Source organism: Anopheles cruzii, chromosome 2 (genome assembly GCF_943734635.1).
Source record: "Anopheles cruzii chromosome 2, idAnoCruzAS_RS32_06, whole genome shotgun sequence".
NCBI classification, from domain to species: domain Eukaryota; kingdom Metazoa; phylum Arthropoda; class Insecta; order Diptera; family Culicidae; genus Anopheles; species Anopheles cruzii.
In genome coordinates, this window is record NC_069144.1 from 53,365,406 (window position 1) to 53,380,874 (window position 15,469).

General features: G+C 49.3%; 1 protein-coding gene across 2 annotated transcripts in view; it reads right to left on the reverse strand.

Moving 5' to 3' along the window:
* Positions 1-15,469, reverse strand: part of LOC128267245 (arginine kinase 1) — a 29,997-nt gene that overhangs the window by 3,176 nt on the left and 11,352 nt on the right. The window contains exon 1 of one of the 2 annotated variants that reach the window (XM_053004049.1): positions 12,730-12,762. The exons of the other annotated variant lie outside the window; for it this stretch is intronic. The gene's annotated coding sequence lies outside the window, so the exon portion shown is untranslated. Of the gene's footprint in view, positions 1-12,729; positions 12,763-15,469 lie in introns of those variants that run through there. 2 annotated transcript variants of the gene reach the window in all.

The following is a 15,469-nucleotide window of genomic DNA, read 5'->3' on the forward strand; positions in this document are numbered from 1 at the left end:
ACTAGCTCTGGAAAGGGTGTGATTTGGATTGGTCACAGAGATCGTCGAGAGATGAAGCAACTATTTGGGAACGATAGAACCCCGAACTGCGAACTCTCGCGCTCTCTTTTTCACTGAGTTCACTCGGCCAGGACTCTTGTGTGTCGCCAGCGAGTGGGACACATACTAGTCAAATGTGCTAGTGGCCTCGCCAGGCTCTCTATTGTCCAAACATTAATTCGAGTTTTGAATAATAACGACCATTTCGTAAGGGTGGCGATGTAGTATATTGTTGCTTTTCACCACCTTCCTCTGCCCGGTGGTGGTAGTGGTCAAACTTTTTTCAGCCAACAAAACCTAAGGAACTAAGCACAACGGCTCTCTCTGTATTTATTTTTTCTAATAAAAGTGAATCTCTCTCTCGCGGGCCCTCTGAACATAGGGACGGGACGCGCGCGCGGCACGGATTAGCGCCTCAAACAACAGCAGCAGCGCACAGCAAGACACGCATACTAGCGCGTGGCCGCCGCCGCACCCTTTTTTGTGTCGAACAGGAATCGAACGAAAGGACGACTTCCGCGCGCCATCGAATCCCGCAACCCGCGGATCAGAGGTCGTCAGCGGCCCAACCGAAATGCAATCTGAGACGCGGCATTCGATTTGTTCGATTCCAGATCGCAAATAAGTAGTCCTACAGAGCACCACAATGCACACTGCTGTTCGACCACATCGGCGGCCATTAAGAATCACACCCGGCGTCCGGCGTTGGGTTTTTGGGTGGTTTTTGGGGCGTTACATTCTACAGCGGAGAGCCCGGGAACTAAACAGGCGCGGCGTACAATGGGCACGGTACGCACGCTTCCACCTTCCAGTGACGCGCGGCGCGGCTACTAAACTTCGATACCGAAACCGGGATATATATCCTACCGCTCTAAGGACACGGGACAGACTAGAGCGTCCGGTGGACTAATCCAGCCCAGGAAGTGCCATTCAGCGCGCCGTCAACACGTCCTTCTGGAGAGAGAGAGAGAGAGAGAGAGAGAGAGAGAGAGAGAGCGTGCGGTGATACGCTGTTGCTATCATTAACGCACACACCGGCACACGCCGCCTGCGCTACCGTTAATAAAAAAGGACACCTTTCTATCTCACCGAGTGCGGTCTCTCCCTCTCTCTCTTGAATAAATGTATTTTTATTTTATTCAGAAAAAAAACCTCCATTCCGCATATTCCATAGCAGGCCTGTAGCTGGAGGTACTTGGATCTGACACGAACAGAGGGCCGACCGACGAGCAACAGCCGAACATAGAGCTCCTTTGTTTGTTTAAATGTTTATGCGTGGATTTTCCACGGCTACTGTGTGTGCCGTTGGGTGCCAGCAGGATACACGCACAGCAACCCTCGGCGCGCGGCTGTTGCAACAATCGCAAGAGGGTGCAGGAGCCACACGCTCGCACACACATCCCCAGGAGCCCACCACCACCAATATCCGGGGTGCCGGATGAAAGACCGGCATTTTTCGATTTGACTAGAGAGAGAGGGAGAGAGGGAGAGCGAGAGAGTGCGAAAGACAGTTAATTGATCCTTTCGATAAAACTCCGGCAACAAACCGCCGATGTCCTTTTACGGTGCGCATCCGAAGCTTTTGCACAACTACTGTGTCACGCGCGCGCAAGGTCGCTGTACCGTGCACACACACACTGCTCACTCTCTTTCTCTCCTGCAGGGAGAGATACCGCCCATTCTCACCATTCTCTCGTGCAGATTTTGCCGGAAAAACCATCATCACAATGATGATGATGCTGTGGACGGTGCGTGCCGTCCTTTGACAACCCAACCGCCGCCGGGACGATAAGGACAAAGAAGGACATGTTGGCCATTAGGTGTGCCACACACACACACGCACACCCAGGGGACACGATTGGCGGCGCGCGCGTGTTTGCTGTTTGTTGTGCATTGAATTAATATATTCAGAGAATCGGATATCAGTTTCGCCGCCTTTTTTGCTTGGCTTGATACCCATTCTGCACGGCAGAGGGGAGGCAGGAAACCATTCGTGTTTTTTGTCACTGTGAAAAAAAATGACACAAACTTTGTTGCCGTGCGCACCGCTTGTTTTAGACTTAATTTGTTGGTCGGCCACACACTACGGTGATTATGAAAAAGTTTTGATTCCGAGTCCACTATCGGGGCGAAGCCATCGTCGCATTGTGGAGCAACGACCAAAACTAAACGGGACGGTTGACAAATTTTGGCAAGGCCTCCTGAGAGAGCTCTGTTTTACTTCTTCGTTTGTTTTTTCTAAAACAAAGTTACCATCGCCTAATGGCGGCAGCCCCTGTCGGCCTGTTGTTGGTAGAGTAGATAATTGTTTTGCGCTTTTTGTGCTGTCCCCGCCCCTCCCCGGGGACGGGCGTTTGTTGCCGGGTTTAATAATTAAAAAACTAAAAACAAAAACTTTTCACCACGCAACCGTTGCGCGCCTACGGAGGGGGCTGGGTGCCACAGAAGGGGACACATTTCCCGGGGTTTCCTAGTTTAGCGGCCGTAAACAAATGCCCACCGTGCGAAAGAGCGAGTATCGTGTATCCTTGTTGTTGGTAAACAAACTTCGCACAAGTAAATGGGTGGCCGCCCCAGGTAGGCAGTAAAAGATCCGAGTCTCATTCGGGCGGTCATAACTAATCGTTTGATTTAACGAATAGCTGTAGTAGGGTGTCTAGTCGACGGGGTGATGAATGTGACAGGTATTTTTATGCCGTCCCGGTATGACCAGGAAAATGTAAGACAAGCGAAGCGGTCCCCGTAACTGTTTTATTACGCTACTGGGATTCCCTTCAACCAACCAACCGAGTGCGAGCGCCCTCTAGTGGTGAGTAGGGCGCCATATTCACAGCAGCGGTGACTAGCGGTACCAGCTAGCCATTGCATTTTCACATTTCGTCGACTGTTTGTTTTGATGGTGGTACTATTCCGTTCTTTCGGGAACGAAAGATAAGCCAAATCTTGAACAACGGCAACTGCAACAAATCAACTATTTTGCCAACCGCCACAATTCTCTATGATAAAAAAAGAGCAAGCTTGTGAGAGTGCCGCTTAATTGTTTTACTACTGGCACTCTCTCGGTAATGTTCTTGCGGCAAGCAAAGGTACTCTCTTGTACCTTTCGAGGGTGCGTTTTGTTTCGAGGGTTGCGGTGGACTGCACAGAACACAATCCTATCGCTCGAGTGGCACGACAGATAAGGCACACAATGGTCTGCCTGCCTTACACAAATGGAGCCGTCGAAAAGAGTGATAAAAGCTCCCTCTCGTTTAAAAGGGGGATTGCGACCGTCATTGCATCATCGATAACCCATTCGAGGTGATGGTGTACAGGGAAACAATATTGCAAGTGAAACAGTGTGTATGTACGATGTCAACTTTACCCGTCCGGCGGCTCCGGCTCGACGTCGAGCTCAAAGTATCCATTCCAGTAGAGCCACCCGATCGCCGCTCCGTACAATGCAAAACCGGCATAGAACACCGTTAGGAACCTTCTTTCCCTCCACCAACGCATTGTTGTGTTTGCGAAACTTTCACAACACGACACCACTACTCCTACAACTGGACTGGCTTTCTTTAACCGCGTATGTGGCGCTCTTCCGGAAGAAAGCACGCATCGCTTGCGAACGTCTTGCGCACGCCTGCTGGTTGTGGCCGGTCGCGTCGCCCGGAACTTACTGGAGCGGCGCGCGCGCAGAGAGCTTAACCGGAGGAGGAAACTCCACAGAAGCTTTACCCGTTAACCCAACACCGAGAGAGAGAGAGAGAGCGAGCAAAAACGCAGCATAAAATTGGTGGGGATTTATGGTGGTTTCACTTTCCGATCGAACGACGGAGAGTGGGCCAGGTGTGCGCTCCGGCAACCGATCGCATCACAAAGTTGGGGTGGACTGGGGAAATTTGACCACCTTTTGTTAACACCCCTTGGTTTCAGGGAAGGAACCCAGAAATCCTGTGCTGGAAAAGATGCTGGGAAAGAGAGCGTGCGTGTAATATGTCATCAAAAGCCCAACAGGACGATCTTGTCACTTCTCGTCCTAGGGACGTCCTAACACGGAGGTAACGGACACCATAGCAAAGGGGGCGCAAAACACTTGACGAGGAGTCGGCTCACTTGTACACGCACGGACAGCGGAACACGGACTGACCACCACCAACCGGCCGATTGGTGTGCTTTCCTCCTTCAAAGATAGCGCCGTCCGTGGCTGGAGGGTAGCAGCAGCACCAGCCGATGGGGTAATACTCTCGCCCACCCAAGAGAGAGGCCAAGTTCATGGTAGCGTAAAGGCAGCGCCCCCATCTATAACCCGTTCCGCGTGTGTCTTGGGGAGGAAAAATCGCCGGGGGCTCATATCATGAGAGAAGAGAGCAGAGGGTTATACCTCTTGCAGCAGAACAGATTGGTCCGGTCCGGGGGATCCAGGGTCTGCTGTGGGTCGGCTTCTCTCCCCCATTACAAAAGCTCAATGGGGGAGACCGTTATCAACGCACAACACACCGTTCATGTGTCTTGGGGACCACCACCACCCGAGACGAACTTATCGAAGGAGATGACTTCACACAACCATCACCGAGGGGGAGTGCTGGGGGAACGGGTTGTACTGGGCTTTCTCGTACCACTCACTGGAGCCTGCACCGAAAAAGCTTACGGGGATAGCCTGTGGGGACACGGCAGGATACACAAATTGAATGTCAAGCTTCGGCCGACCATATCACACAACAATCCGGGGTGGTCACGGGTGCGTGTGCGCACTTTCTTACGCTAAGCTGATAAGACCTGCCACGCAACACATTGGGTGGACGAAAAGAAGGCAAGATGGGATGACGTTTATTGATGGCTTCTTTATCGGCATTCTGTCAGCCAGCAAGGGAGACTCACCTCACCATCATCATCATGTGACCTTTCCCTATTCCTTCTCTCGCTCCCTTAACCCATTCACAGGGAGCGGGACAAACTTGCGCAACCAACTCGTGTGACACCCGTGGCCGGCGTTGTGAGTTTCTAAAATTCAGGGTGTCCGCAGAGGGCAAGAGCAGAGAGCAGCAGTTTTCAACTTTACGACACATTGTTAATTTGTTCGATAAGTTGTGTGCACATGCGCGCTGATCGGTATGCTGTGCACATAACACCATGTCCAGAACGACCAGATAAGAGTCGCTCCCCTCCTTGTCAGCTGTTCTCAGTACCAGGTGCCCGACGATGCCTCGTGGTGATAAACGATAAATTGCAACAAAAAAAACCGACCAGACGAACATATGATATTCGCCAGGTTAAGTTAACACACACACACACACCCAGCGCACCGACACGAGGGCATCTGATAAGGACCGAGGCGCCGAGGTCGGTGATAAGGCCGAGATAAACACGCCTACCCCTAGAAGTGCACTGCGCTAAATTTGGAGCAGAGCGGCGTCTAGGTGCATACACTCCCGTGGTGCTAATATGTCTGCAGTTTTGATAAAGCTTATCAAATAATTAAACAAGAAGTAAGTGAGAGATGTACTAACACGACTAAAGTGGATGGATTCCTGAAAGAAGTTTTTGATTTATTCAAATTACAATATGTAAAAGGTGATCAAGTTTTGAAGTAAGATCAAGTAAATTTTTGAAGCAACACAAAAAAGTTCATTGTGAAATAAGGTTTAGAATACAAACTTCAAATTTTCCATCTAATAAAAATGAATCTCGCTTCCGGTATCCACAGTAAATTTGATATTCGAATAATAAATTTACAATCAGACTCAACGAACGGTAGGGCGTTACTTTACTATCGAACAAAAGCTCGCAATTGATGACGTGTTAAGGTTTCTAGTGTCCCGCCCCAGCATTGATGGACGGTTCCACAATTCTACAACAGATGTCGCTCGCGGCTCACACTGATTAGTACAAGAGGCGTGAAGAAATCTTACGCCTTGGGGCAACCGTGCGAGAGCAACGGCAATTAATTCCCCGACCGATAGAGATCCTCCCTGTTCCGTTCGTTGGAACGACGCAAGTCGAAGGACGTCCTGTTATCTAACGAGGATGGTAGTTGCAAACGATTATTTTTAACTTTCCATCGTCGTCCCATCGTCGTACTTCGGCGACCGGTGTGTAGCCGCGTAAACCGGCACAAAGTTTGCTTGGATCCGTTGATCGTTCAGAATAGAACAACGCAGGCTCTGCATATAAACAGAGGATGCTGGGGTTTTTTTCCAACAGGAATTCCTTTCCATTGCCCTTTTCGTTTATAAACATTCGACATTTTGATATTTTTATACTACATTCTTCTTTTCAACCACAACAAAATAAGCCCAGCCCCAGTGCCTACCAAGATTTTCAGCACACGGATTACGACGGTTAGGCGGTTGATTTATGTAGTGCAATTTCTCACCGACCTTGTTTATCCTTCTCACTCTCTCTAGCTCTGTGTTTGTTTATCGCGATTCGACGTTTTGTTATTATTAGCAGAACAATATGCTCCCGCCGTCACTGCCAGTTTAAAACAACAGATTTTTAATGGGGTGGTGGGTGTCCACGGAGCAGTCACTATATCGCGGCCAAAGTGAAAACAAAATAGGCACAGCTGCTACACCGGGACTGTGATGTAATGACGCGCATGCACGGCAGGCAGCACGTCCAATGGCCAGGCCAGAGGATCTTCAGAAAGTGGTTCTGGTCTCAGGTGTTAGTGATCATTTTTAGTAACACAATTGGAAGCCTTGTTAAGTACAAACAATTTAGCGACCTAAAGCATACAGCAAAAGGACACGGTTTTAGTACTCTGAGCACAGCTAACAATATCCGACGACAAAGCAAAACAACTTCGGGGGGGACTTGCAAAATCTGTGCTTTATCGGAATTTGATGCGCATCAATCCACAATGGTCATCGTGTGGCATCGCCTCCATAAAACTCAATTTCTTCTGGGAGACTTTGTGTACAGGACTGTCCACGTTGAAAGAGACTTTCCTTTGAGCCGACAAATCCTGTTGCAAAGATGATCTCCGCAAACCGTGAGACTAAAAGACACATTTGTTACGTACGAGCCATTAATAAACACACATCATGGGCGATGCAGTGTAGTGATTAAAGATATGCACGATGCTGGTGATACCGCAACATAACGTCACTTCAATCGCCGTTTTTCTGGGAGATGTCAGTACTGAAATTGTTCACGATCTAGAACTAATCCAGACGCTAATGATCTCCGTCTGGGAACGCGATCATGCAAGCACAACAAGGAGGAGCGCTCATGCGTAGGATTAAAAAAGGATAGTCAGTAGTGTGGAAAGACAAACATGCTCGGTGGCAAGGACAAGCCAAATTATGCACAGAATGTTACTTACGAAACATAACAGACAACGTCAACGTCTAACAACCCTAATTGGAATTCTTGCTAACGCCTCGTGAGATAGAACCATATCTCGCTTGCGCATAACATCTGGATGCCAGTCGTTTCGATGGCACATCATCGTGCGATTTTGTGCAGAATCGGCCAACCACCAGAGCATAGAGAATGTTTCGCACTCTGTGCATAAATCATCATCCGTACCAGCTTCTGCCGCGATGGTGTTTATGCAGCTCGCCGGGTAGGCCACAAACTAAATGACGAGACCGATCGCGCGACACATCCGCTTCTGTAAATGTAATCGCGGGGGCAACATAGCAGCCCCCCCACACTGGCATAAAAATATGCAATTCCAAAGCCGGCTCCGGCGAGATGTGATGTGCCCCAATTGACTGTTCAATTAGTTGGGAGCGGTCCGTCGTTTAACTCTGTTGCTGCCAACGCGCATCAGACATCAGACTCGTGGTCCACTGGGGAAGGGTAACAGAGTCCAACGACGCAATCAGAATTCCACTTCGTCCCACCGACTGCCCATCAATTGAATCTCATCTCTCAGCGGAGCGCGTATTCGCGAAGAAATAATCTGCTTCCATCTCCGAATCCCGCGCCGTGAGGATGGTGTTTTGGCAACGAAGCAAACATTCTGACGGCACATAGGCGAGGCCAAATGCGACTTGGAAGTGGTGTCTCGGTGGAGTGGTTTCGGTCACAGCACATCCGACGGGCCGATCCCATTACGGAATGAAAACTTATGACAGTTTCCGCCGCTTTCAGAGCAGAAAAAAAATCATGCTGCTGTATAGAGCAGCGTGTATGATTATCATCTAAAAAGCCACACAGACACATACACATCGCAAATCGCATTCATGTGAAATCAGATACATCTGGCGAAGCTGCTGGAAAGCATACTCTGCGCACATGGGGGGCCTGTCTCAGAAGGCTTCGCGGTTTGTGGAATGTGGATTTATGTGCGACAAGAACATTTGCAATAGAATGTTAAGCATAAAATTATTCGTAAAGTATTCCAACACTTACGCAACATTGACGGCTGTCACATCAAATCGCAGTCTCGGCTTTCTTTCTAACCTGAGCCCCGGAGAGGAAGTGGCCACTTGGAATGCTCTAAAACATAGTTTACGATTCTATTTTATGCAAACAATGCGCACAGTGCATTGCAACGCTCCACCGATCGCACACAGCATTCCGCAGTAGGCTCTGTGTTCGCCACGACAACCATGTTAAGAGTCATTTTTGTGCGAACAAGTGAGGAGAGGGTGCGTTAAAAAGTGAACAATTTTCCATTGAAATACGATCATCGCAGCAGTGTGAGTCGTTTGAACACCGATCTGCAAACACATTCCTCCTCTTTGTCGCGTCGTATTCCTTTGCTTAATTGGATCACCATTTTGTGGCACTCGCAGCACCCGACAGCCAAACTAGCTTACATCATATCACACCCAACTCTTCTACAAATTAGTACCTCCGTATGTACTGTTCCACAATCTTCCGATTATTGGTTATCTCAGGGCGGTTCCCCCGACATGAAGGCGTCAATGGTGGTAGCAATTATTATTATCTAATTCAGTACGCTCTTTGTTTTTTCGCATCACAGCATGCTGGAATGTGTCAAACGTCAAAACAAACATGTCATGGGCTAATTGACAAAAGCCATCGAATTGGTTGGAGTAAGGTAGGTAGGTTACCAATAATTGCATGCATCTCACACATCAGCACGGTTAATATTAACAGGGTTAACTTTCTTGTTTCAGTGGTTTGTACTTTACTCAAGCAGCCAAAAACCAGCATGATATCGTGTCGTTGTGGTTTGGCGTATTGGCAGCAAAGTTGCAGTCATTTCTGTTGGAGATAATTTATATGAGAAATTCAGTGGCATCAATTTCTGAATGTCCCCTATCCGACTACTCCGTAGACGTCAGACACGCAAAGCATCCAACACAACCGCAGCTCCGCCTGCTGCTGTTTGCATCATAACGGCGAGCATTGTGAACGGTGGAGCTTATTAGAGCGGCAGACTGTTACGATCGGTTGTATAAGTCAGTCAAGTAGTCATGCAAATTGAAGGGACGTTCTGGGGAACAAACACAAGCAAATCGGCCACATCATTCCGGGATGCACACATGGAAACATGGTGGTGTGTTGCTAATAGTTGCTGTACTTTACCCAAGTATATTAGCGTATTATGCACAGGATTACACTAACGTTAAGCATAATAAAGTAGGGCCCGCTTAGCGGGTAACCAGATGCTCTTGGAGAATTTATTCGGAGAACGTCGGTTGCATCATCCGCACCGTTCCCCATCTGGATCTCCGGCGGAACTACTAAAGGTAGAGGCGGGAGAGGTCGCAGAGCAGAGCACACGGGGTAATGTGGCGCGGGCAAGCAGCAAACGGGGAAGCATCCAAGGTTCAAACAGAGGTTAGTTTCGATCACATCGATTGCTATTCTGGGCAAATCAGTGATTAGTACCGCACACGAAAATCTGATTAATTATGTGTCGTTTATGCCAAGTACAGTGTATGTATGTTCTGTATGTTCTGTATGTTGTATCAATTTATGATCCCCGATATCGAATAACCCTCAGCGCCAAGAAATTGTTCCAATAGAAACTTATCTCACCAAGTCGCAACAAAGTCCCCGAGCATCACATGACACAGGCCGCCCCGAGTCAGGTGGGCCTGTGCATTGTTGCAGTTGACGTCACGAGACTCGTTCGAAGCTCGTTGAAATGGAACCGGCGACGTAACGAACAACAAGAACTTGCAATGACTCTTTTTTTTCTCCCACTTCTAAAAGAATGAATTCAGGAAACGGCTTCAGGAAACGTATGAAACGAGTCCTTCTTCTGGTGGTGACAAGGCAAACCAAGACCCCGTCGTCGTAGAATTGCATTTTTCCCCGGGAATGGCCTAGTTTCGTGCCGTGAGCTCCCATTACGTAAGACTCCCACGCTGTGGCGCACGCCTGGGCAGTTTTCCCGCCTAGTTTATCATCGTGTCGCCCCGGGGGTCGATATGATCCGGGTAACAGCCAGAACCAGGCACTCGGATTGCTGGAACTCGGAACTGCCAGAAAGGGAAAGAGACTGTTCGCCTCCCACTATTGATTCGCTGAGCGGTTGCATAACACAACGCTTCGGAGGCCAACGGTTTTTGCATAAATGATGTCCTTACCGCCGCCGCCCACACCGCTCTTTCATTCGAATTTATAACCAACTTTCTACTCTAAGTTCCCTGCGGAAGAACGAGCTTCGGAAAGAACTGGTGCGTGGTTGCGTAATCACCAACGGGATCGGTGCTATTCAGCGAGTCTGAGCCCGATCTCAAATCGTTTGCCTCAACTCGGAAGCTTTGTTACGGAAGTCCTGCACAGTGCAGCACGGACAACCGGGGAGCTACCGAGCGGGTGCTCTCCTTCCTCCTACCGACACGAGGGCGAATACCGGGGACCACTTCGTTCATCGTTCGTGATTTTCTGCATCGGCACGTCGACCTTGAACTCGAATCCCTCGCCATTTCCTGTGCGGCAGAGAGAATGATGCTGCGCAACACACAGCAACTATCACGTAACATTTTCCGTCCATTTTCGGCGGGAAGAGGTTGCATCACGTGAGTTGCTCTAAAAACGCAAAAAACCGAACATCATTAGTGGGCAAACTTGTTCAAACATAAAAATTCAACCATCCATAGGTCGTTCTCGAATGGCGTACGTAACGCAATGCATTCGCGACCGGTTACTGCCTTCGACGGTGCGACGGAGTGGTTCCTTCCGGCGGTGATCGTCGTCACCAATCAGGTTGTCTATTGTATGCAAAGTTGCTATTCCCTCGCACGGGGAGTAGGAACCATGTGCAAAAGAAGCCACTTCCCGGTCGGGCCCGCATTCATTTCGTTCAAACGAATTAAGGGTGGTGCCCGGAGGAAGCCTTATTGTTTCCGGCGTCGAAGTAGTTCCTCACGATGTGCGACCGGACACGACGCTGGGAGAATGGAACGCCCGCAGACGGTCTTCTTCTTTCTTTTTGTTTCCCCCTTTTTGGTGGTACGATTTTCGCAGATTTTTTCCGCGAACACACACACAAAAGGAGGGTGTGCTAATTTTTCTTCTCGATGTTCTTTGGGCTTCTTTGGGCTTAAAAAAATGTCTACCTTCCGTTGCTGGCTACTTTTAGGTTCCGGTTCGCCAAAACTGCTTCCCACCAAAAGCGGGCATTGTGCATCTGCCGCCGCCGCCGCCGCTGCAGCAGCGATCGCATCTCACCCAAATGCGCCCTCCCTGCCCTGTGGTGGTGGTTGTGTGGCATAACGCGAGTCGCGCTTCTCAAGTCAGCGAAGACGACGCTCGATCGATGCCTTATTTTTGGGGGCTCTCTCCACGCTAGCGATCCGCGCCAGCACAGAGGGCGAGGGCATTGAACTGTGGCGGCGTGCGGGACACCGTCTCTCACACACTTGGGCAAAAGGGAAACATATCTAACACAGGCTGTTCTCGCCCGTTGTTTCTACGCCTTCGTCGTAAATTGAGACGGCGGTTGCTTCAGCAAATTGACTTTAATTCGAACGGAATTCTTTCGAACCGTGTCCAAGCGAGTTTATGACTCAAAACGCACACAAGACACGCGACGCTCAGCCGCGTCCGTGGGGGGGGCCAGCGTACACGCACACACACGCGCGCGCGATCCGTCGCGGCGTCCGCGCTGAATGCCGGCCGGCAAAATTTGAAAGATCTTTTGAACGTTGGATAGCAACTCACAAGACACATCGAAGTAACCGACGACGGTGATGCCAGAAAAAACATGATGCCATCATACGTTGAAGTTATGTAACGCCCATTAGCATACACACTCAATATCCATCATTACTACAGTTATCGCACTGTGTTGCACTGTAAATATTCTTGGGGCCAGGGCTTTGGCGATCGTTGTGTCATCGGAATATCTATAGTGTCAAATCCTACTTCTACTTACGGTACACAGAAGAGGGTGGTGGCATCGCAGGAGGCGACTTTGAGGCATCGGCGGCTGTGGTGCAGCAGCGAGACAGACAAGTCGTTTCTACTGAAGGGTGGCGGTTTTGGTGGTGAATAACACTGCCTCGGTCCATTCCACGGGAACCCGTTTCGCCGGAAGTGCGCCCCGGCTTGGGTTGACGGCCAAACCGACCGAACGACGGTGAGCCGCTTCATGTTCCCTCAAAACCCCCACTGCTTCGCTAGAAACCACTTATCGTTCGCTGCCTACACACACCGCACCACACGCACTGCACACAATTGTTCATCTCCCTCGCCTGCACCACGATCACGCATTCACACAGGAAGGGGAGTTTCCTCTATAGTTTGTCACACAATGGCAGAAGAGCTCACCTTTTCTTTCAACCGCCGAACTCAAGATTCAATTGCAGAATGATCACGAGCGGACCAATTTATTCCAACCTAACCGACCGAGGAAACCGTTCGTCGGTGTTCGGGAACCGTTCGGGTGGCCCAACACATGCACATCAAGTGTCCGACACACCGTTGCGCGCGTGTGTGTTTGGTATCGAGTTTTGGATACCAAAAATTCAATTTCCAATGTGTGTGTGAAATGTCAAATGACGAAAAAATTACGATGACGAAAAAAATGACGAAAAAATTACGATGACGAAAAAACTTTCATCACCAATATTAGCAAACGTTTAACGTTTTTGTGCACGTAACGTGCGTAACGTAACGTAACGAATGTAACGTAACGTAAGCATAACTGCATCTGCATTGCAACATCGTGCCAATGGGAGAATTATAAAACGGTTTTCCATTTTTGTGGTTTTAGGTGAAGTTTTTAAGAAGAATTATAGAAAGAAACTCATTACAACAGCGGCAAAGATATCGTGTCCTTGCCGTATGACGCATAGCGCGGTGCGACACACGAAGTCGTGCCATTTTGGCAAAATTATTTTCACACAAATAACGAAAGCGAACAAAAAAAAAGCTCCTGTGCCAAAAGTACACCGTTTTTACATCGCACGGTAAGCGCTCCAAATCCCCATTTCTCCTTCGCGACTCTAGGCAGATAATGGCAAATTTAGATAACCGGGTTGCCGGGTGTATTTTCAGCTTCTCCGTTGGCGCAGATAGCGCGATATTTGTTGGACAATTGGTTCCCATAACACTAAAACCGTGCCCGTTTGCTGATTGATATCGGTTGGCACACGCAATGATGACGTTTAAAAACATCACGAGTTAACGAAGCCGACGGCGGCCTCACAAAATAGCGAGTTTTGCCGATCGAGGCCGCTAACGAGAGCAATATGAGCAGCAACCCGCATCGGTCGGCGCTTGTGCACCGTTTTATGAAATTACAACTCCGTCACGTCCGATCGATAACAGGCGACGCGGGAAGAATGTCACGAATCACGATTACCGCGACATGGCAGCTAATCGCGGCCTCACGCACCCCCCTGCGTTGCGTTAACGCATTGCGGTGGAAGAAGGATACTAATTCCGACCCACGATGACGAAGGGGTCGCCGTTGGAAAATGGACATCCGGCACGTGAAGAAACGCGCTCGAGTAACCTCAGCGTGGGAACTTTTCCAGCCGGACGTTCTTGAGATCCTTCCGATCCTACTTTTCCGTCACTCAACCTATTCTCGCTTATTGCCTGCCGTGCCTATCCAAACAGTCCAAATGGTCCGTTTTTCTTTTAAGTAACCCGCCAAACTAATTGACATAAACCGTAATTTGTCCGCTCGCGAGGCATCACCGATTTGATTGATTAAAAGAAAAGCCATTAGCTGGACTGAACGGAAGATGGCGTGGAACGTGTAATTTGATATAGCGGCGAATGTGCGCCCAAAACCCCGGAATCCTTACTCTCCGTGCGCCGGTGGCTTCTGGAAACTGTGCCGTAAGTGCATTGCGTTGCATAATGCTTGGCAGAGTTTAGATTTTTTTTCTCCCCCTAGCATACGAGTAGGTGATCGATAAATCGAAGCACAGCAGAGAAAGTTTTCAACCCTTCGTGAGTATGAAGCAGAGAACGGCGAGAACGGTGGGCCCCTGGAACGGGTTGCTAGGTTAGCGGGTAACGTTGTACTTCGCAGATCGATTACCGCACGCTACGGAGGATTAGTTACCCAACAGCAGTCGGACCGCCAAAGAACGCTTCAGAAGTTTGGCAGGGTAATAGTTCCCATTCCGTTGACGGTTTGATCGCTCGGCTATGATGGATTACAGTTTTCACCAAAGTTTCACCGATGGAAAAACGTAATGAGCAGCACTATGAATCTATTATTTACGTTGCACTATCGAGTAGCTGTCGGCAGTTGATGGACGCACTCGTTACCAGCTCGTACGGGGCCAACCCGCGATGTTTAGAACTCCAATGAGTGTACACGAAAAGGACCAACACTTTTCCCGATCGGCACACATCAAATAAACCGTCTCACCCGCCGCCGTCGAGCTATGCGTTCCACTAGAGTGTGACACGTGACGTTCCGAAAACGGTTGTGTTCTGAATTTTTAAAATTGGTACATTACCCTTTCATATCGACATAACAATCTATTTAGGCAACGGCTGGAAGGAAAAACGGAAAAGCAACACGTCTACGGTGCAGCACCGAAGTGGAGAAAATTGAAACGGAACCAAACATGACATCCAAAACGAGAGTTCCATGCACCCAAATACCGAAACACGTGATTAGTTAGTTAAAAATCTGTTCACAAGCTCCAGACTGCTCAGGAAACTCTAAAACAAGTTTCGCTGAAATCATATGTGAAATTAGTGACAGTTTTGAGTTTCTCAGCGCATCGTGCAGCGCAAAATGGTGCTTTCGGGGCCGGTCCCGCGGTACGTGACCTTTTCCGCGCGAGAGCTGCGTAGTGGTGGCTAAATAAAAACTCTTCAACGGCGCCGCGGCCGCCGGCTGGTGTGTCAATCTTTTGTCGAACACACAGGGGGGCTGGCGTGACACAACGTCGCCAGCGTCTTTGCTGTGGGCCCCTAAAACGACGCATAAAGATTGCAATTTCTCTGGAACGTCTGCACATCCGTCGGTTGGGTCGCAGAAAGAATCCTTGCACGCACGCACGAACCGTGAACCGGGAAAGACAGATTGTTCGGGAAG